Here is a 22,082-nt window from a genome sequence, read left to right as displayed (position 1 = left end):
CTGTGTTTGTGTGTTTCAACCTCCAGCCCCTTGCCTGAAGCTTGGGAACTGTGTGCGCATAGAGCACAGACAGGCGTTGTGTGCTGCAGTGTGTGTGCGTGTGTTTGTGTATGTGTCCCAAATATTCCTATATAGTATTTTCTAGAGTGAAGGAGAAGACTTGAAATGGGGTCTTCTTGACTTGTTCCCATGATTCAACTCTCTGATTGCTTAAGATACACATTGAATGAATTCTCTCAAAAGAGTTGGAAATTCGCTCTCAACTGTAACACAGATTGACACCAGTCTTTCTGTTTCAGCATTAACTGACGTTTATCTCAATTGAAAGTAATATGCAATAATTCAAGTGCTAAAGCCCGGCCTATTGGGACGATTCCATAATTACAGCCCTCAGAGGCCAAAAGATTGTAGCAGGTTTGTTGCCAGCACGGGCTGCTGAGTGAGGTCCTGTCTCAAAAAGTCGAAAATGACAAAAACCCCAATGAACAAACAGAACTCAAAAGTTAAAGAGATGAAGGAAAGTTCAGTTGGAATTAAAAAAATAGAACATTTCACATGGGATGCTAAATGATTACAAACCACGTAAGTGTGTGTGTGTGCCAGTGTCTGTGTTCTCTCTCTCTCTCTGTCTGTGTGTGTGTGACTGTGTCTGTTCTCTCTCTGTCTCTGTGTGTGTCCCTGTGTGACTGTGTTTGTACGTATATGTGATTGTGTCTGTGTATGTGTGTGTGTCACTGTGTCTGTGTTCTTTCTCTGTCTGTCTGTCTCTCTGTGTTTATGTGTGTGTGTCACTGTGTCTGTTCTTTCTCTGTCTCTGTCTGTCTGTCTGTCTGTCTGTCTGTCTGTCTGTCTCTCTCTCTCTCTCTCTCTCTGTGTATTGTATCACTGTGTCTGTGTTCTTTCTCGGTCTCTCTGTGTGTGTAGGCCAGAGATTAATGTCTGCTGTCTTCCTTACTCAGTTCTCCTCCTTATTTATTGAGACAGTCTCACTGAACCTGGAGCTCATGATTAGGCCAGACTGGCTGGTCAGGAACCCCCCCAGAGGTCAACTTGTTCTTAACAGCTCACCTCTTTACTAATGGGATTCTATGTCTGAACCAACCACTTTGCTTGGTTTTATGTGGACTCCGGAGATCCTAATGATCAGCATGACCTACCTGGCTGCTCATATTAAAGTTTAATAAAAAACTGTTGTGTATGCTTCTTTTGTATTGATATTTATACACATGTTTTATCTCTTATGACCTTCAGAGAGTCTTCCGCCCTCAATGTTTCATAGTTATATAACCCATAACCTCTCTGGTCTCTTACCTATAAGCCCGTACCAGCTCGCAGCTACCTTCCGCGAGGGTACAGAGGTCAGGTTTACAGCGGCCATCGACACCCTGATACATTATTAAAATGGGACCATAATGGACATTTGGGGAGTAAGGCTGAAGAAAGGAGATATAACCAAGGAACAAATCTTGAATTCAGGCACCTACTTGTCAGTCTAAGTCTGTTTCCAGGTCTTAAACCCGTGGCAGACACCAGGTGGCGCTCTCACCCCAGTAGTTCCGCGTGCAGGTCCATAGCGTTGGCACCTGTATTCTGAAAGCTGTGGCCACCTGGAGACCCTGGAGAAATAAGCTCCTCCGTGAAACGCACGAGCAACTTCACGCAGCCGCCGCCGCCCAGCTCTGAGGCCAAGGCTGATCCCGACCCAGGGTCTCAGGGAGGAGGCTATAGCCGCCCTTAGTACCCCAAGGTGAAGTTCAGAAACTAGGCAGAGAGGCCAAGAGCACGCGAGTTTGAAGAAAGCATAGGTGCAGGCTGTAATGTCTCAGAAACTACCTTGAAAGCTGTCAAGCATCCCCGCGTGTGCTCCCAGCACGGCAAGTTGGAAGCAGTCTGGGAACTTCAGAGAGTGCTTCTTACTTTTCTCTACCCCCTGCGCTCGGAACTGATGAAATCATAGTCATTTTGGTCTTTTCTCGCAAAGTAAAGTCTTGCTAAATAGTCGGCGTGTATGCAGCTCCCGCCTCCCCGGCGCTCCCCCCTCCCCCCCCATTTAGGCCAACAACAACTTCTAGTATGATGGTAAATGTTTGGGCTTTTTCTAGCCTGACATAAAAATGGAAAGACGGTTTTTCAAAGAGCACCCTGAAGGCGAGAACTCAGGCCCAGTTCTCTAGACACCCAGGGCTCTAGAGCGCCTCATCTTCCAGTTCCAGGGCAGGACTTCTCAAAGGGCGTGGCCTGCACAGACCAGGGCCCCAGGGTTTTGATAGACGCTGAGTCCCTGGGATCCCAACTCTACTGACTATGATCTCTATGCATGGGGGAAAGGAAAATCTATCTGAAGGTCCAACAGCACGAAATAAACTGTTCATATGCAGTTTTTACAAAGAAGAAAACCCTCCTATTTAACATTCCTGCAGTAGATTCCCCTGCACATCAAAGTCTACTCGTGGGGGCCTTGCTGTGCTGGTCCCTTGGACTTGAGGGGCAAGGGAGAGGAGATCCCTGCAGGACGACCAGGCTCATCTTTGGGGATGGGATGTTTTGGAGTCTGGACTGAAATCAGGAGTGCCGGAGCTCTCTCAAAGTGACCTGGGGCTCTGGTTTAGGATCTGGGGACACAGGTCACTTGCAGGCTAATCATTCCTGCTCTGCACCCGGCTGCCACGCGCACCTGGGTCGGCTGCCAGGCACGGGGGGGAGGGGGGCTTAGTAGGCGTGGGGGCGGGCTCCTCTGCAACTCCAGCGGGGCGGAGATGCTGGAGAGGAGGAGGAGGAGGGAAGGTGGGGGGGGTCTGTCTCCCCTACCTCCCGCCCCCGAGGCCACCTTCGGCTTTATAATTGGCTCACGCTGCTGTTCCATTCCTCTTATCTGATCCCGGGCAAGCGAGGAGGGGGATAGCTCTGCAGGGGAGGAGGCGGCGGGAGAGGGACAAGGAGAGGGCAGAGTGAGCGACAGGAAAGAGAAGCTAATTAAGAAAGGGTACTCCGAGGGAAGCGAGCCAGGGCAGTGGTCCGCTAAGAACCAACCGGCGGCAAACCCTCCCTGGGCGCCAAGAGGTCCCCAACTTGGGCTGGAAAGTTGCCCTGCACAGGTCAGTCCGCCTTTCTCTACTGTTCTGCGGTTCGGCTTTGCAAAGTCTATAGGTGAAGAAAGGAAGTCAGAGAAAGTGAGCCACCTGTAGACGAATGCGGGTTCCAGAACCGCCCGCCGCACGTGTGCCCACGGGACGGCCTGGGAATCTTAGGGGTGAGATAGGAGAATGCACACAGATAGATGCCTCTCTGGGACCACGGGGCAGAGAGATTGCAAGGCGCTGAGTGACCGGTGTGCGGCGAGCAAAGGAATCTTCCGTTTCTCTCTGGGGATTTCCCCCATGAAGTCTGGGTGCGGTGGGCGCTGGGCAGGAACTAGCTGCATTTGGCTGCCTCACTACAGCGGAGGCTCCGGAGTGATCTTTTGACAGGGGCTTAGGGATTTGGTTGGAAGCCCTGTGTGTGTAAAGAGCACTACGCTGTTTAGGAGACTTGTCAGTGGAGACAACGTACCCAGGTATTCCTTGTACTATTGCACATGCTAGCAGCTCTGGGCCAGGCGCTGAACGGAAAGAGGAACAGCCAGGCAGAGCTCATAGAGGGTAGAGGGCTACCATGCTCCTTGGGTTGCTGCTAAGATGCTTCGCGAACCTTCTTCACTTAATTTTCCTTTTACTTTTGCGAACTCCTCTCTACGTCTCCTTGCGCTCAGCCTCTGGGCATCCGAGGCATCTGCAGAAGCTGGGCTTTGCCATCCAGTGCGCACAGGCAGGGGGCAGGGCGAGGTTATGTCATTTGGGTAGCCTTAGTGACTGGCCAACGTTTGGAGTTATGCAGACTTGGTGCTGAGTTCCTGTGGGCTCGGTGGGAAGCTAGTCTTGTTGCTGGAGAGCTCATGGTTGCTTAATTTAGGTCCAGGAGAGTTTTCAGCTTGCCACAAAGAGCGCCCCTGAAGAAGCTTGCATGCAGTTCCCACAGGAGTCTGGATCCCCACCCTCATCGCCCTCCATCCCCCACCCCTACCCTGCCTCCGCCCGAAAATGACTTCTAGAACTGTTTCTAGTCCTAAGAAAGATGTATTTATTTTTAGGCGGTGTCATATATAGTCCAGGCTGGTCTAAAATTTTCTCCCTAACCAAGAAAGGCCTTGAGCTCCCGTTCCTTCTGTCTCCACCTCTCAAGAGCTGGGATCACTGGTGTGAGCCAACACCTTTAGACGTGGCTGCAGATTTGGAGAGTTCCTGACTGGTAGCAGCAGTAGAGATGGGGTGGGGACAGGAGGAAGGGACATACGAGTCAGCCTTCTGTTACCTGATAGTAAAGAGAGATGAAAATGGAGTTTTTTCCACCCTCGTTTGTTGGAGGCCCTGGAATGCAGCTTCCATCAAGGGCCAAGAGGGCCCTTCTTTATAGGATGAAGGAGCAAGCAGCCTCGGGGTGGCTGTAACAAGGAGACTGGGTGTTCTGTTGCTGATGAGGGACTCAAATTCTGCATGTAGCCTTACTGTTACATTAGTGACAGGTAGGTGGGTGGACGGGTGGATGGATGGATGGATGGATGGATGGATGGATGGATGAGATTTAGATTTGAGGTTAAGACAATAACTCAGATGGGCTTTAGTTGAACCCGGGCTCAATGCCATTTTCTGAAGTAACTTTCCCTGGTGGGTTTTTGTTTGTTTTGTTATTTGTTTTCTTGGAACAGGTTGTTACTCTGTAGCTTTGGCTGGCCTGAAACTCATCATGTACCCCAGATTGGTTAGGCCCATCTTGCATTAATCCCCTCGGTGCTGGTATTACAGGCTTATACCGCCCTGTCCGTTTCTTTGTTTGTGTTTTAAACAGTTTTCTCGACGATCATTCCACACAGGATACCGCCCACACATTCGGAATGTATAATGCAAAGGCTTTTAGTATATTTAGAGAGGGCAGTCAACATCTCGAATGAAGAATGATTTTAGGTGCCTGGAGACATGGCTTAGTGGCTAAGAGCACCCGTTGCTCTTATAGAAGGTCCGAGTTTGCCTCCCAGCAAGGATATCTGGTGCCTTACAGCCACCCGTAACTCCAACTCTAGGGGATCTGATAGTCTCTATGGGCACTTCACACTCAGCCCCCCCCACACAACACACACCCCAAATACACACTCATACCCACACCCATTCGCACACACATATACATCCCCAACACATCCCATCTACACTCACACATATGCACACCTACACATACGTTCCCCACAAACTCACACACCAATACACACCCACACCCATCACCCCATATCCATACAAACACATTCCCAGCACACCACATACACACATATGCGCACACACAACATATCCCCCTACATATCCACACCTCCCTACACATCCCATCCCCACACACTGTGTCCCCCCCCCCATGCACACATGTATCTCCAAACACTATATACACATAATTTCTAAAAATTCGCAAAAGAGGTGGAATGTTTTTAGAATTTCCAAAAGAAAACTTATACCTTTGGTCAGTAACTCCCAAATCTTTTCTGGCCTGTCACCGCACCTCTGGGCATTTCATATAAATGGAGCTTTTATATGGTCCTTTGTGATTGATTTTTTTTTCACCCACTGAGATATCTTTAGGTTTTATCCATGGTGCATAGGGTATATTCTTAGCCTTTTTAATAGACACTGGGCACACTCTCCTGCTTGAGGAACTCTGAACCAGAACAACCCTGAACCTCCACTGCAGCCCTGACCTCCTCCAGGTCCCTGGAAAGGACAGGAGCCACCCTTGTGAGGCCTCTGAATAATTAATTCTCTGGGCAGGGTTCCTTGGAACCTGTCAGTGTTCCTGGAGTAGTTTGGATGGCTCCCAGGCTTCAGGATGGATGGGAGGAGCTCTTTGGCCCGGATCCTGGTGCTCTAACAGTCCAGCTGAAGTTTGCAGAGAAGTCTCTGGTCTTCCATGATTTCCAGAACCATCGGGGGCTGCACAAATGAGAGGATTAGCATGCAAGTCTGGGAAGCCCCTAACTCACTATAAAGACCCCACAGGGTACCCTCCCTTCAGATCTCACTTCTCACTGTCCCCTACTAAGGCGCACAGAGATGGCCTCTCTTTGTTTTGCCTTCTTTTCCTTTCTTCTGGCCTGGTTGCAGTTGACATCTCTGCAGAGATGTGACTTCAGCTCCTTTGGAGCTACTCTCAGTCAAATTCAGCCAAATGACCTCTGCTTCCCCGGAACGCAGAGCAAAAGCGACTGTTTCTTTAAGTCTGCTTGAATCCTGCACACTGGGGCTGTGCTCTGAGCACCACTGAGCTAACACACTGCCATTACAGCATCAGTGCAGGACACTCTAGATGATCGCCCAAGGGACAGGCGGCTGGGGCGGGGATGTCAGGAAGCAAGTTTAAAGGGAAGCGATAAAAGTTTACGTTTGCCGTAGAAAATATGCGCCCGATAGTTCTGGATGTCAAGGAAGCAATCATTCTCTTTTACTCCATATAAGTAAATAAACAGCGGCAGGGGGCCAGTCGCTCTTTCATACATTGAACTCCCAGTGTAGGCTGCTGCTTGTTCTCACGGGGATAATGATCTGTGTGCGTTGTTTATCTGTCTGTTTTAGAAGCCGTGCTACTCAGCTTTTAGTCACCAAAACAAAATAATTGAGATAATTATAATGAGGAAAGATGTGCTTTGGCTCATGGCTGAGGAGGTCTTGTCCATGATGAGTTGCCTCTGACGCTCTGGGCCCATGGCCCGCAGTACTTCAAGTTGTAGCACACAGCGGAGCAAGATCATTTCCATTGTGAACCAGGGAGTGAAAGGAGAGAAGGGGAAAGGGGCTTTCTGAGAAGCCTTTCTGTAGACTCCTCTTATAATTTCTATGGCCTCCCAAAGGGTCAAGCCCTTAATACATTGGTCCTTTGGGTGACATTTATAACCCAGACTATAGCAGAGATATTGGCATATTCCGGTATCTCTTCCTTTCTCTGTAAAAAGGACACTATCTTTTCATTATATTGGGACATAAATACGATTTCCCTTTTTGGGACAAAGCCCCTGAGCACCAGGGAAATATGGCCTCCTCTGGGGTCACAAGTCTAGCAAGTGACAGGGAAACAATTAGAGAAAAGGCCAGAGGAGTCTGCAGTGTCCGTATCACTCTGGGTACTTTCTCTTCCAGTTTCTCTGCTGGGGGAGGCACTGGGATGTGTGTCTGGAACTGGAGTGGATGGTGTAAGCTGAGGTCACATGCTCTGGTGCTGAAGCAGACAGAGGACGGGGGACAGAGGGATCTAGGGGCCGCTTAGGACCGAGCTTACTTCAAAGAGTCTGGTTGACAAAAGTGGTTTCTTTCTTCTCCTACTTCATTCTCTTCCCTTATTTTCCTCTTGAAAAGATCTACAGTTTTATTTTTTTGGGGGGGGAGGGGGCTCCTTTTTTTTTGTGGGAATCGTGACGAGGAAGGCATGTCTGTGGGGCGTTATGAGAGCCAAGAGTACAAGCTGGAGTACGGAGCCTAGAGACCCAAATTCCACCAAGGTTGGAAGCACCCTGCAACCCTTCCCCTCTTTCCTTCCCCTCTTCCCCTTAGGTGTTGTGTATGATCGTGTATGTTCGGGTGTGTGCGTGTACATCTGCCGTGCACCCATGTGGAGGTCAGAAGACAACTTTCCGGAGTTAGTCCCCTCCTCTTACTGTTGGACTTAGGGCTTGAACTCAGGTCACCAGGTTCACATGACACATACCTTCACCTGTTGAGCAATCTAGCTTCCACTCTCCTGCCTCCACAGACTCTCACTGTGTAACTCAGCTGCCACTGCCTATGTAGTTATTGCTGGTCTCGAACTCACAGCCGCCCTCTTGTCTCAATCCTCCTGTGTGCTGGGAACACAGGCATCAGCCGCCAGGCCTGGTTCTAGACCAGTTCTCTCTCATCTTGCATTTTTCTGTTAGGGGCTGCTCAAAACATTTAGGGAGTTGTATTCAGATTCTTCTCCCAGATTTTCCTTGAGCGGCTTGTAAAAATTATTGCAGAAGGAGGCTAGCCTTTGCTAAGTCCATCAGAATGAGGCAGGCAGGTCTGGGTGGGCAGTCAGGAGACACAGTTGTGGAAAGATATGCTTCTGGATGGCTTTCTGCCTCTGCTTTTGTGGCGAGGAGTACACTGAACTGAGGTAAAAAAAAAAATAGCCTGGCGGTGGTGGCGCACGCCTTAAATCCCAGCACTCGGGAGACAGAGGCAGGAGAAGCTCTGTGAGTTCGAGGCCTGCCTGGTCTACAAGAGCTAGTTTCAGGACAGCTAGTACTGTTACACAGGGAAACCCTGTCTCGAAAAAAAAATTGTTTTTCTCTCCAGCCCAGCATCTTGTGCTAAATATTCAAAGTGCGGTATTGCAAATGCATTTCTGAAAGCAGAAATGCAGTTAATAACTACAGGCCAGTGATGAGCATAAGAGTGGAGAACAGAGGTTAGCATCGGAGGCGCCAGGGGAAAGCCTTGTGGCTCTCAGTGGGGAGACCAGGAAAGCCTCCTGAATGGAAGGTGAGAAGTGGAGCTGGCCTGCTACTGAGGATGGCCATAGGCTGTGAGGAAGGTAAACTCCCATCTCTTTGGTGGAGAAGCTCTGCAGTCCTTAAAAAGCAAGCTGAGAGGGAAGACGGAAGCCAGATGACGGGACATTCTTGTGTCAAGTAGCTGTCACTAACTTGCTGTGCTTCTGGAATGGCTCTGGCTTCTATCTCAAAATTTACATGTCTAGTTTAAGAGTGTCAAGGCACCCCCGCCGTATATGCGTGTATACACGTGCTTGTATGAGTCAGGATGTGCTCAGGAGTGAATGAGCATGGAGGTCAGAGGTCAACCTTAGATGGCATTCCTCAAGAGCAGTCTACATTTATTTTGATTTGGGATGAGGTCTCTCATTGGCCCAGAGAGCACCAATTACATCAGTTTGGCTGGCTAGACATCCTCCAGTCTCTGCCTCCCCAGAACTGAGATTACAAGCACATGCTATCATGTTTGAGTTTCGTATGTGGGTTCCGGAGCTGGAACTGAGACCCTTCTGCTTGTGTGGCAAGCACTTTGGCTACGTGACTATTTCTCCAACTCACAGAATGGCTGGGCTTCTGAGACTGGTTTGTACCGGCTCTTGTGCAGCTGACTGACTCACAAGGCTGCTGCTAACCTCATAGGATGAATTAGTGAAAAGTGAACCCCTCTGGGAAACTCTCTGCTATGGGAGAAGAGAACTGCACTTTCCTCTGGGTCATCTGGCCCTGAGGCTTACAACTGGCAGGTGACCGCTAATTTCAAGCCCTGGTTACCTGAAGCCAACTGTAATCCATGCACCATATTCACCTTCGAACTGCACATCATTATCCCTTGATACTCAATGATAATGAATCGGTATTTATTGATTGCTTATTAAGCATATTGAATTTGTTAAGTTATGCTTTTAAATGTCATCCAGATGTCCTCTGGTACCAATATCCAGAAAGGCAAAGAATTCTGAAGGCCACCGATCTAGCTGAGGAGCTGCTGTTCCTCAGAGGCCTGGTTGATGGTGCCACCCATAAAACTGTTCTCAGCCCCAGGTGAGACTAATTTTTTTTCAGTAAAGCATCCCTCATGAAGGAATCAGGGCAGTTCTTTTGACATTTTGGAAGCAGCACTGTGAAGGTTAGCTTCACAGGTCAACTCAACACAGGCTAGAGTCAGAGGAACTTACTGAGGGATTCCTAGATCAGGTTGGCCTGTATGCATGCGAGGATTTGTCTTTTCTTGAGGTGTATAATTGTATAATATACATGTCTATGTGTGTATCCATGTTTGTATGTATGTGGGAACCTGTGTGTGTGTGTGTATTCGCATGCATGTATGCATATGCGTATATAGGTCTAAAGTAGACTGTAGGCATTTTCCTTGATCATTCTCTAGCTTGGATATTGAAGTAGGGTCTCTAACTTGAACACAGATTTTGTGGCCTTAGCTTACTCCGGGGTTCCACTGTCTCTCTTCCCCAAGATGGGATTAAAGGCCACTGTCATACCCTCTTACCCCGTTTGGGGGTGCTGGAACTCTTGTCCTTAAAGTCGCCAACTGCTTTACCCCACAAGCTTGAAGTCCATGTCTTATACAAACAAACAAGCAAACAAACAAGGAACTGCTACAACAAATAAACAAAGAACCATGAACAAACAATATTGCAAAGATAGACCTGAGGCGGACATCCTAAAAACCATTTTATCCTGATCCCCCAAGTTGGAAAACTCAACTCGGATTGTGATCCCACTCTTTACAGAGGAAGGTGAACTATTCTCAATGTTGGACTTTTAAATCTGCATCAGTTCAAACCTTCTCTTTTCAGAAGGTGCGCCAAAGAACCCAGTTTTAGCTTCTGCATGAAGGCTCTTTAAATATAACACAGAAAGACATCTGTTACACACACCTCTTATTCTTTGTTCTCTTGGGTCTAAACCATACTCAGATATCCCCAATCTTTCAAAGCTGCTCTGTACAGACTTGTCCACAGCTGCAAAGCCTTCCCGCCCCCCTCAAAAGCCTGTGAATGGTTCTCGAGTCAGGTGGCCACATCGACAGAGAGCTGATCATTTCAACCAGCATGGAGTTCTTTCTTAGATTAAAAACTGGATAGGGATGTGTTCGGAACTGTCTCCAGTAGTTCACACAAGTGAGTCCCGGCCGCCTTTGTAATTATCTGGACCTTCAGTGTTGGCTTCAACGTTTCTGCCAAGTTGGCCGTACACCCTTCATATGGGGGAGACAGAAGGTTCTTTGTTTGCCTTCTTCCTTTAGCATCTGTCCAAGTAGCAGAATCACTGCTTATCACCGTTTCCGTTTCCTCTCCATTAACCTGGTGCCCAGGGGCCCAAATCAGAACTCTCTGAGTCTATCTGTGTATTATGGTGATCATCTTTCTTTTTACATTAGTTTTTTTAAAAGTAGTGTAAAAGGCAATGGTTTTCAGCCTGGCATCTCCATATTGTTTTGTAATGCCATCCCCATACTCTTGCTGGCCCCTTCCTTCCCCCCACCCTCCTGCCTTCATGTCGCATATATTCTATTACCCTCTCTTCTCTCCTACTTATTCTCTTTATTTTTAGAGTTATTTTATTCATATGAGTGTTTTGCCCCCATCTATGTCTTTTGGGTGCTGGGAATCGAATTTAATCCTTCACAAGAACAATTGAGTTAACTCTCCAGCCTGAAAGTTAGTTTCTTTTTCTTTTTTCCTTTCCTTTCCTTTCCTTTCCTTTCCTTTCCTTTCCTTTCCTTTCCTTTCCCTTCCCTTCCCTTCCCTTCCCTTCCCTTCCTTTCCTTTCCTTTCCTTTCCTTACTTTTCTTTTCTCTTTTCTTTTCTTTTCTGAGACAGGGTGTCTCTATGTAGCCTTTGCTGTTGTGGAACTCACTTTGTTGACCAGACTGACACCAAACTCAAATATCCGCCTGCCTCTTCCTCCTGAGTGCTGGGATTAAAGGCGTGAGCCCCTACTTCCCAGCTCTTACTTACCATTCTTAAGACATCATTTCCCACTTCATGGTTGCCTCTCTGGGTTTATGATCCATACTCCATCCTCCACATACATATATGAAAATTAAAATTTAGTCTTTGTATATAATTATGCAGCATCTGTCTTTTGGGGTCTAAGGTGCTTGTTTAATGGAGTATTTTCTAGCTCCTTTGATTTTTCTGCAAATGTCATGACTTCATTTTTCAAAGACAGACATTACCGTACATATATCATTGACGAAGAACATATAATATCTGGCATGCCACCCGGCTTGTGCTAATGTTCCATGCCACTTCATACTTCTGTTAGCTTTGCAATTAGCTTGCAATCTTGCTCTATAATGGAATTGTAAGGGAGCTCCCTAAGGAGAACACAGAGTGTGATGTTGTCTACCTTCTTTAGTGCCAAGGACTCCACTTTGGTTATATAGCAAGGACTCTCAATGAGTGTTGGAATGATAATTCCAGTGCCATAAATAACTATCTCTCTCACCCCCTGGGTCACCAGCATCTGTATACCAAGTTGCTAAGAACAATTCTGTGTAAGTTTGTAAGGCTTATAAACAATGATTGGTGGGAATACTCTTCAAGATTTGGTTGTGTATATGTGTAAGTTTTGGCAAGAGATATAACTGTTGAATAAACATTTGAAGGCCTTTTGATAAAACCAGCTGTGTGCCGAGCTGAGAATTCTTTGAATAACTGTAAGCATTGGTTAATGGCTTTCCTTGAGTTTTTGCTCTTTATTAAACCTAACTGCACAAATGAGATTTGATAAAAAAAAAATACACAAGCTAGAAGCAGGCTGAATTAGTACTGATAGGACTGGTTTAAAGCTGTTTGTCAGGTTATGACAGTGCTTTGATCACACTTATGCAATTCAATATCATCTCTCCTCAGATTTGACTTGTGCCTTCTGCTTTCAGAACTAAGTAGCCATCTCTACCGTGGCATATTTGAGAAGAAGAAAAAAAAGAAAAGAAATATCAAAGCAGAGTTATTTGTTTATTCGGACTCTCAGGCAAAGTTTCAACAAAAGAAACTTTGACATTTTTTGGGTAAATGTTAAAATATTTCATGGCACTTAAATAGAAATTGAGACTTTTCTTGTCTCCACTTCTCTGTCCAGAAGTTTGGTGACTTGGCAGAAAAGCGTGGGAAAATTAAGATCCTACTTCTCCCGACATGCTGCTGATAATCCTAATTTAAAGCAAACAACAAAAAGAATTTAAAGACAGGCTCTGTATACTGCTTTATCTCCAGTCTAGTAACTTAGACTGTTTATGCCCAGACTGATGAAGGAGTGCAGTAGGTACTTGATTAGTTACAGCGTTGGAAATATATTCACTTCCAATGCCACATGCTGTTGTCATGCAATACCAGGGCACAGGAATTGCACTACAATTGCAATTGGTAAAAAATATACAAAAGACTCTTGCCCTGATATGACTGGGGAAGGGATCTTTTCTTCCTGTGTTACAATAGACTCACATGTTCCGGTGCACACAGTCTGGTATTAAAGAGCCTATAAGACAGATGTGGTCTGTTTCCTTGACTTGTTTCCTTGAAGCCTAGGTTTAGCATGTTTGGGAAGGAATTCTTAGAATGAATATCTCATTTGGGAAATGTTTTGTCGCTATATTTTTCTTTGTGTGTGATGGGCAGATCCATGGATGATTAGCTGATTGAGGGATATATTAATCCGAAGAGAATGAGGCTGTCTCTTGGAATCTTCTCAAGCCCTTGTACACAAAAACTGCTCAATCCCTTTGGATTCTTTAACTACCCTGTAATCAATTAATTCAACTTCAATTGCTATGCAGATAATACCACCGAACATTCTGCCTCTCCTATGATTTCTTTACGAGTCAGTTACACGAAGAAAATAGTTATATGTTCTTATATATTCTTCCAGATATACTTTATCATTCTGCTATAAAACCAGAATAGTGAGGTTGAAGTGTGGATGAGTTATATTACTTTAACAGCGTATAGCATTATGGCTTATTATTAAGTCTGACGACAAAGTGGACTATAGCTCAGACTACTCTCAAACAGTAGCAGTGCTCAGCCTTGAACACCTGATTCTCCAGCCTGTGTGTCCCAAGTGCTGGCATTACAGGCTGGTACTGCCACACCAAGGAAGATTCGTTTTACTGCCTTCACTGTAGTAACTTGGGCTAAAAGGGAAACGAAAGCTTATGTGATGGCCATCCAAACGTATTCAGTGGCAAAGAAAGGATGACGTAGTACTGATGAAGGATTAAACAAAACAATGGTGAACAACAAAGAAAGACGTTTTGCTATCCAACGACAGTTAAAACAGAAGGCAGCCATTAATGACAAACATAGATATAAGACGGAAAAAAAAGCAACAGAATTGACATTTTTTTCAAAACTTCAAATTGGGCAAATCCTTAGCCTGTGTATTTTGTGTTGTAAACATATTTCCATTTCTTATAAATGGAAAAGAAACAGTTTGGAACTGAGATAATGCGACAGCGTGCGAGTAAAATAAAAATATATGAAAATCCAGATATGCAGAGAAAAAATTATAGGGAGATATCCCAGCCAGAGCCAAGAGGTATAAAATTCAACTAGATCTAAAGCAAGCAAAAAGGAGAGCAGGGAAAAGTGCGTGAATCGGCATCAAGGAGGGAAAGATCACTGGACAGGACAAAGGTGACAACAGGACACTTTCTAGTTTTCTTTAACAAGCTAGAAAAATCTTGACACCAAGATTTCTCAAGCAAACCCTAAGTCAACCTTGGTTGTTGATGTAGCTTGAAAATTTAGCTGCGTACATTGGAATTAGTGTAAAAACAACACCAAACTAGTGCAAGAAGATACACGAGCCTGGATGGAAGCTCCTCGGAGGAGACTGGGGGTGCCTGATTGGCAGCCGTTGAAAGAGGTTCTGTGGTAAGCCAGTGCACCAGTGGGAGGCACGAATTCAGTCCAGGATGAGATTCTGGCACCAGAACTCTGCAGGAGGCTCCCACAGATGGACAGAATCTTGGGATCCTTGAGATGAAGCATTGCCCAAGTCTTGCATCATGGGGACCTGGTTTAGTCTTCAAAACCTTGGCTGCAAAGTCACTGTTATAGGAATTTGGATAAAGCAATTAGTAGCAAAGGGCTAGTTCCCCAGTGGCGGTGCAAGCTGAGACTGTCTCCTGGAGCTCCTTTAGTGTGTTGTGCAATCCTAGGAGAAGTCACTCTGGCAGCACGTGACACTGCTTCAGGAGAGCAGAGGGCACTTGGGATGCAATGAAATGATCCCGTTTGTGTGATCACCAAAGTATTAATTCATCGTGGGAAGCGTGCGAGAAGCAGTTACCCCCTGTAGGGGACCTACAGTGTTTTCAGTGAGGGTAAGGGCCCCAATATTAGCATCGCATCCCATCTCTCCCCTGGAACTGGAGGAGCTGACGTCCACTCTAAGGCTCTTCTGAGACAGTGATGCAAGCAGGAACATTCCTCCTTTATCTTCAGGCCCCTGATGAAAAGGCCTCCATCTGTAAGGCTCCGGAATATATCACAAAGAAGAATGACCCTGGAGGGTCTGGAAGAAGCCAGAAAAGCAAGATGAGATCTATGCCTCTGAGATGGGAAGAAAATCCCTAGGTTAGTCCTGACTCAGATCCAAGTGAGCCTGACGTTCCTCATCCAGCAAAACTTAGACCATTTGTGGCTGCAACTAACAAGGCCATGTCCCAGGTGTTCCCATGAATGAGGCTGGAGTCTAACCTTAGAAAGCTCCTCTAAGGATGTCATGGGGCCTTAGTGTCATAGTCACTAACTAATGGCTGTCCTGATCGCTTACCTATCTATGGTATTCATAGACTTGGAGGGGACTAAGTCTCCTAGGGACCTTATCTCTCACTCAATGAAGTTTTTCCAGCGCTGATGAAAAATGATCTCTCATCCCTGCCTCTAGCCTAAAGCTTGGTTGTTATGTGTTTTGATAGATTAAATCTGTTCCAAAGACTGAGCTAGCATCATTGAGAAGCAGAGTATTCGGGCCTGGAAGGAGGTTCAAGAGATCAATTTAAGACATTTGGGATTGAGTAAGCAGCCTGTGTTCTATTAAACACTTACGAGCCAGAGTCTCTGGCCCAGCTTTGTAAACCAGGGGACAGAAAGGGCAACTCCTAGTGTATTCCTGCTACACCAGGGATTTGATCCAGATGTCCCGCTATCAAAGGCCTCTTAGTAGAAATAGTGGAGACGTTTATATAAACCTGGCATGGTGGCTCGCACCTGTATCACTGGCACTTGGGAGGATTAGGAAAGGGAATCAAAGTCAGCCTGGGCTTCACGGGGAGAATCTAGAAAAGAATTTCAAACCTTTTACGTTAATAAAAACAAAAACAAAAACCAGCTGAACTTTTGCTCTGCATTTGAAGACAAACGACACAAGGTGGGCTAGAGATTTGGGTCAGAGGTTAAGTATGCTTACTGTTCTTGGGGACGTTGGACCCCCGCCCCAAACCCACTGGCAGCCTCTCCCAAGAACCTGTAACTTCAGCTCTGGGGAATCCAATCTTCTAGTCTTCGAGGGCAACGGCCAATGACACATGTTGTTTGTCCATATGTGCGTGTTAAAAAGTCTTAGACAATAGCAGTTTTGCTCTTCAAGAAAAGTTATAGCAACTGTTATTAATGAGTCATCTAATCTATATGTTGCAATCAGGTGACTTTAATTTGATGTTATTTTGCCTTTTTTAGACATCTACAATAGAGAACATGCAAGCATTTTAAAGCTTAAGACATTTAGCAGTTTGTTGGCAGGTGATTACATTTAACTAGTCTCCTAGGAGATGTAAGAATGGAAATTTTAGTTGCTCTTGTTTTCAAGGACAGAAATTACTAAGAGATTAAATGTAGAGTCACTAAGTATAAGTTAGTGAAGTCTTTTTTAACGATGTGGCAGGATCTGTCATTTCTACTTCAAAATGGCCTGATCTGGTGTGGGACATCCTTCTGTATATGTGTTGTTTTTATTGGTTAATGAATAAAGCTGTTTCAGTCAGTGGCTTAGTAGAATAGAGCAAGGCTGAAAAACTAAACTGAATGCTGGGAGAAAAAAGGCGGAGTCAGTGAGACAACTTGTAGCCTCTAGAGCAGACAGATGCCAGAACTTTTCCCAGTAAGCCACAACCTTGTGGCGATATACAGATTAATGAAAATGGGTTAGTTTAGGATATAAGAGCCAGCTAGAAATACACTTAAACTATTGACCAAACAGTATTTCAAGTAATAAAGTTTCTGAGTGATTATTTTGGGTCTGAGTGGCCAGAAATGAACAAACAAGCCCCCAACAATACTGATCCAAAAGTCAGGGCTACTACAGTTATGTAGATATTTAAATAACAATAATTGTCTTTTGTAGGTCTCTACTGCAGTGATAAACTAGTACTTGGGGGAAGTAAAGACCTATCAGGTCAAAAGTCACTCAGGAAACACCACTTGGTCACTCCTTATTGGCCAGGCATGGTCAGAACCTCTGATAGCACCGGACAGACTCCAGGTTGGCTCCTTTTGGCTTGGTAGCTTTAACTTCCTACAAGTAATGTCAAAAGAATTCATTACAGTGAAAGACCAAGAAGAAAAGTATAATGAAATGCCATAAAGGGGTTTGGCACTGATCTCTTTTTAAACTATATTAAGGCATAATTTGCATATGACATTATTGATTTATTTTAATTGTAGAATATGTCTAATTTTAGTAGGGGCATGTAGTTATGAAGTCATCACCACAAATGCATTTTAAAATAGTGTTCATTTTTTTAACTAAGATTTTTAGTTAGTATATAGAATTATGGGCTTTGTTGTATACTTTCATTCATAAATATCACGTACCCTGCTCACATTTGTACCCCTACTCCCATGTTTTTATCACCTTTTCATGATGACCTTCCCGGCTCCCACACCCTGGGTTGCTTTGTTTTTGATGGAGGATCTCACATAACCTTTCCTCCTGATCTCTCTCTCTATTTCCACTTCCTACATGCTAGGATCACAGCCCCGTGCCCGCCCTACTGTCTAAGAACCTCAACAACAGCACGTGAAAGCGAACTGTACCTTACCCCAACTAGTGACCAGCGGTATACTTAAGGTGAAATTTTGAAGTTTTGCTGGTAAAAATACAAATTTAGTCTATGCAATGTGAAAAAAAAAGAAGCATTAATTACAAGTGTATTAAACACATGAAATGAGATTGGAAAAGATGTAAAGGTGTACTATTAATCTAGACTGTTGGAGCATTATACAGCAATGTTGTGTGTGTGTGTGTGTGTGTGTGTGTGTGTGTGTGTGTGTGTGTGTGTGTGTGTTATGAGTAGCCCATTAGGCCTCTTGGTATAAAAAAAGTCCCTTCTTACTTGGAACTAAAAAGTTAACTAGAAATAAAATTTGGATTGAGAGAGGTCATTTTCCCTGTGACATTGGACAGCATGATGAAAAACATTTGGTCAGATGATTTAACTGAAACATCAAACAACCCTAAACCCACTAAATAAAATTTGAAGGTAAAAAAATAACCTAGAAAAATGGTGCAAGTGATATCAGTTAAAATAAATAGTAGGTAAAAGTTTCTCACAATTCAGAAAAAAGTATAAGACATGGATTCTGTTTAAAAAATTAAATAGCCAAAGAATGCCAAATACTACATTAAAATGATAGTCAAGCTTTAGATTTTTTTTTTGATTTTCTTATTCTGTTTTATGGGTATGAGTGTTTTGCCTGCGTTCATACATGTGCACCATGTGCCCCAAGAGGTCAGACGAGGGCATCCAAAGCCTTGGAACTGGAGTGAGCCACTGTGTGGGTTCTGGGATTGCACCCAGATCCTCTACAAGATCAACAAGGTCTCTAAACCACTGAATCACCTCCCCTGCCCCTAAGATAGTCCATCTTAATCGTTAGATGTTAATCTTAGCTGTATTGAGACAATATCCCGGAGATAATAAAACAACCTGTGGGTGTGTCTGTATGTTTCCAGACATAATTAGGTCATGTGGACCCTGAGTTAATCAGCGGTTTAATACATTGGAGCATTTAAAACTTAAACAGATGGCTGGGTGATGGTGGGAGGTCCTGCTTGGTGGGAGGAAGTGGGTCCCTGGGGTGTGTGCTTAGGTGCTGTGTCTTTCTCTCGGATTTTCCATTCGTCTCCCTGCCCCCTTATTGGGGCTTTGCTGCTGTGATCAAGCTCCTCTGATTCGTCCTCCTCTCTCCGTACTGGTTGACCGACACCTCTGAAACTCAGCAGAAATAATTTCTTTCTCTCAGTTATTCTGCCCCATGTTTTGTTTATGGCTGTACAAGAGTGACTAAGCCACTGGCTATGGAAATCACAGAGAACAAGACTCGTAATCACACTTACTCTCAAATCAGATGATACACAGCCCTTGGGATGGATGGAAGAGCGAGACAGCATAGTCCTTTGGTGCCGACGGGAGTGGGAAATCAGCATAACTGTCCTCACAACGTTGTGTAATTAGCTTTAAAATCCCTTATCTTAGGGCGGGGTGGTGGCACATGCCTTCAGTCCCACCCGTTTGGAGCCTGAAGCAGGAAGATTATTAGTTCAAAGCCAACCTGGACTGAAAATTATTAATTCAAAACCAGCCTATTGGGACCCTGTCTCAAAAGACAAAATAACACTTATATCTTGTCTTAACAAGCAGTTCCATATTCTGTGTCCAGCTGAAGCACACCAATCTCAGAAAGGATGTTGAGCGCAGTGTTTATATATGTTTGAGAACTCTGGAAATAACCTAAAATTTTCAAATATTGACAAATAAATTGTGATTCTGTCACAAATGTATTAAAGAAGGACTTTTATTATCACCAGTAAATGTTTATACATCACTAAAGAAAGAAGAGCAAAATTTTTTAGTCTTATGTTTTCTTACAGTAAAAACATTATTTTTGGTATCTGTGACGCCTATTTTTATTTTTTTGCACTTAAAATCCTGATTTTTATTTACTGACTTTTTACTGAAAACATATTTTCATTTAATATCTTTTGATGTTTTTCTCCTACCCCAGTTCCTCCCAGAGCATCTCCATTTCCCTTCCTGCCAAAGTCTATGTTCTTCTTTTCTCTCTTTTAAAACAAACAAACAAACAAAAAAAACAAAAGAAATACATGTACACTCCCTTCCTCAAGATGAAAATGCAAACAAAAGACCAATAAGATAAAAAAAAATATGCCCCCAGCAAAATGAGACAAGAAGTCCACAAAAATATCAATGAGTTTGTTCTGCATTGGCCTATTACTCTTGGACTTGAGGGCCTGCCCTAAAAGTGTGATCCATATACCCAGGGAGACTCCATTGGAGAAAACAGATTTTCCTTCGCCAATGGTATCAGTTGCAGATAGCTTCTTGGCTCGGGCAGGGGGAAGTCTGTGTCTACACCCTAGAATCAACGAGAAGAGAGCTTCAGTGGAGGAATTACCTAGGTTAGGACCTTCTGCTGGGAAATGTCTTGACTGTGAATGGATATTATTGAAAGATTAGCCTGTTGTGGGCACTGGTGCTCTCTAGGCCAAGGGCCTGAACTAGACAGGGGGTAGTGGTGTTTCATTTGTATTTTAATAAATAAAGGTTGCCTGAAGATCAGAGAGTAAAACAGCTGCTCTGGTCAGCCTTACAGACTAGGCAGTGGTGACGCACACCTTTAATCCCAGCACAAGAGAGGAATATAAGATGAAAGGAGACAGCTCTCAGACACAGTCTCATTCTGAGAATTCCTGGAGGCAGTACCGCCATTTCAGGCTGAGGTAGCGGTAAGAGCCAGTGGCTGGCTGTTTTGTTTTGACCTGGAGTTTGAACCCCAGTATCTGTGAGTTTTTATTCATTGTGCTACAACAGGGCAGGTAAAGTTGGATGAGAGCCAGCAGGCAGGCAGGCTCTCGGGTGAGGAAATGGTGTGATATAACTGTTTGGGTTCCTGACAAGACCTCCCTCCTAGTGATGGACTGTAACCCGGAACTGTAAACTTATAAACCCTTTCTTCCTAAGCCGCCTTTGGTCAGGATATATTATCACCAAATCAGAAATGACATGTACTGAGTTGAGTTTTGATGTAACTGCGTTTCCTTGTTCACCGGGCATTGTATTACACCAGAACGCTTTTTTTTTCCAAATTATATTGTGTTTAAATATACTAGCAATACACTACCTGGCGTCAGACTCCCTAAAGCTTGATCAAGATTGAGAAAGTGAATCTAAACTAGGTTTTCTAAAACTCTCTATGGTTCCTTTCCCTGCTTACACCTTCAGGGGGCCCCTCAGTATGTCAAAAATATCTCACAGAGCATACTCACACCACAAATTACTTACTATTTATCTGAAATCGAAGTGGAACGAGAGCCCTGTGTTTTGTGCCTGTGCGGTTTAAACCTGGAAAGTTTATCTTATACACTGTATTTATATGTATCTTTTTTGGAGGGAGTGGTGGTTTCAAGATAAGGTTTCTCTATGTGGCTTTGGAGCTTGTCCTGTTGACTAGGCTGGCGTCGAACTCACAGAGATCCACCTGCCTCTGCCTCCCAAGTGCTGGGATTAAAGGTGTACACCACCACCACCTGTATTTATATTTATCTTATACTCTTTGCAGTGTTAAGTTGCTTTTGCTCTCCTGAGGAACAATTTTATATAATAAATGGAGGAGGGAGTAAGTGAGTGGATAGATGATTGAAGATGCCCTAGTAGAAGAAGGCTTTTGAGACATCTTTTTACAGTTTTTAAAAGCACATTTAAATTGTATATAACGAGATTTTTATTATGATGTTTTCATAACCGTACCCATTTCAATCACATTTATATCCCATTACACACCCTGATTCCTTCCCCACTCCAACTGATCTCCTTCTACCCAATTAGTCCCCTTTTGCAATCATGTCTTGTGAATAATTAACCAATTAGTTTAATTATGACTACGTACGAGAGCACAGGTGGGGAGGGGTTATTTATAGGCGCACAGACACCTTGCCAGGGGCTACACGAATGTTGCCTTAATCTCTAAGAATTTCCCCAGTGTAATAATTCAAAAATAGAATTGTGGTCAATAGACTGGCCTTTTACATTAATACCAAGTAGAGTTCCTTTCTCCCCTCCCTCCATGTCTTCTCTCCATCTTTCCGCCCCCCTTTTCCTCTGCCTTTTTCCCTTTTCTACATTCCTCCCTCTAGCTCTATTTTTGTACCTTGTCTTTCACTAACATTAAAAAAAAAAAAGGAGATCTGGAAGAGTTTCAGATTCGTATATACTAGAAAATGAAAAGCTGCGAGTAAAGATCAAAGGGCTGGAGAATATTCAACCCACGAAGGGAAAATGGAGCCCGTGATCTCATATTAGCAAGCTCTCTTTGATCACCGGTAGAAAGGTAGAACTCATTTGTGCTCTGTAGGTGATGGAAGGCGACAGGCGAGGTTTGCTCTTAGTGTGAGAGGTACAGGAGGGGCACGCCATTGGAAAAGACCCTGTTTCAGGCAGACGAGCCAAATCTCATAA

General features: G+C 44.5%; 1 protein-coding gene across 1 annotated transcript in view; it reads left to right on the top strand.

Annotated features, from left to right (window-relative positions):
• The first annotated feature begins 2,912 nt into the window (after nucleotides 1–2,912).
• Col14a1 (collagen type XIV alpha 1 chain) overlaps nucleotides 2,913–22,082 on the top strand; it is a 180,041-nt gene continuing 160,871 nt past the window's right edge. Inside the window, exon 1 of the mRNA XM_013348949.2 lies at nucleotides 2,913–3,095. The gene's annotated coding sequence lies outside the window, so the exon portion shown is untranslated. The remainder of the gene's footprint in view (nucleotides 3,096–22,082) is intronic.

This window comes from Microtus ochrogaster, chromosome 15 (assembly GCF_000317375.1).
Source record: "Microtus ochrogaster isolate Prairie Vole_2 chromosome 15, MicOch1.0, whole genome shotgun sequence".
Taxonomy (NCBI): domain Eukaryota; kingdom Metazoa; phylum Chordata; class Mammalia; order Rodentia; family Cricetidae; genus Microtus; species Microtus ochrogaster.
This window is presented reverse-complemented; position numbering and strand designations above follow the sequence as displayed.